The sequence below is a fragment of the Brassica rapa genome, unplaced genomic scaffold, assembly GCF_000309985.2.
Source record: "Brassica rapa cultivar Chiifu-401-42 unplaced genomic scaffold, CAAS_Brap_v3.01 Scaffold00100, whole genome shotgun sequence".
In the NCBI taxonomy this organism is placed as follows: Eukaryota; Viridiplantae; Streptophyta; class Magnoliopsida; order Brassicales; family Brassicaceae; genus Brassica; species Brassica rapa.
The window spans coordinates 21,689-22,950 of record NW_022609956.1 but is presented as its reverse complement, the minus strand read 5'-3'; the positions used below and the strand labels follow the sequence as shown (position 1 = coordinate 22,950).

The window sequence follows — 1,262 nt, the reverse complement described above, 5'->3', positions numbered from 1 at the left end:
GAAATACTTGCTGTTCTCAGACGATCCTGCTCATTTGGAACGCACCATCCGTAGAGGTCAACATTCCACATCGCTCGACGCAACAACTTCGTCGTCGATCGATACGCACAACCAACCGTCGACCGACACCAGACCTTCATCGTCGATCGATCCCAATTGTTCGACAATTTGGAAACTACACCGCGTACGTCGATCGATACCGTGTCGTCAAAAATGGTAAAATTATTATTCTAACACAGGACGAGAACGGAAACCTGTATGACCAAGAAGGTGATCTGCGTAATGCAACAGGTCAGAAAATAGACGCTCAGGGGACTGTAATCCCTGATGCTAATGCTACAGGAGTTGCTCAACCTGTAGATGAGGACGCTCGATCGAAACCACTTGCCGACTACAATCGCCCAGATGAGTACTATTACAACAGATCAGCTATTCGACTTCCAGAGATCCAGAAGCAGAATTCCGAGCTGAAGCCTCAATACTACACTCTCGTGTCGCAGATACCCTACTCTGGGTTACCGCACGAGCATCCTATGGACCATCTGGAACGGTTCGAGGATCTAATCGCTGCTATTCGGATGGAAGGAGTCCCCGAAGACTACTTGCTGTGCAAGTTCTTCAGATACACGCTGAATGGAGAAGCGATGCACTGGCTTAGGCAGCAACCCAAGGATCTTTAACATCATGGGCCGACATCAAGAATGCTTTCTTACGAAACTTCTTTGACGAGGCGTGCACTTAAGAACTTCGGAACAAAATTTCCACATTCTCGCAGGAGGCTGGAGAGTCCTTCAAAGATGCATGGATTAGATTTAGGTTCTTCCAGCGAGACTGTCCACACCACGGATTTAACGAAGTGCAGCTGCTAAGCACTTTCTTCTGAGGTCTCGCCTTACAGTATCAAATGGCTCTTGATACGGCGAGTGAAGGAAACTTCACTACTCGGAATCCGTTGGAAGCTGTGAGACTTATCGAAAACCTTGCTAACAGCAGCAGCACCAAAAACATTGACTCTGAACGGAAGAAGTCTGTAGCCTCTATCGGGAAGGAACAGATGGACGAAGTAAGTGCTAAGTTAGATGTGGTGCACGAGCTTCTTAGGAAGCAAGTCTGTTCAGCTGAAGGAGAAGTAGCAGATACGGGAGGAGAAGAAAATGTGAACTACATCGGAGGTACCGGATTTCAGAAATTTGGAAACCAGGGCGGAAACATAAACTTCTTTGGAAATGGTCAAAGAAGTAACCTAAGTTCACAATTTCAAA

General features: G+C 46.8%; 1 non-coding gene across 1 annotated transcript; it reads right to left on the bottom strand.

Annotated features, from left to right (window-relative positions):
* Nucleotides 1-743: 743 nt before the first annotated feature.
* Nucleotides 744-849, bottom strand: LOC117129532. Its single transcript, XR_004453173.1, has one exon. It is a non-coding gene; the product is annotated as a small nucleolar RNA R71 (small nucleolar RNA).
* Nucleotides 850-1,262: the final 413 nt, after the last annotated feature.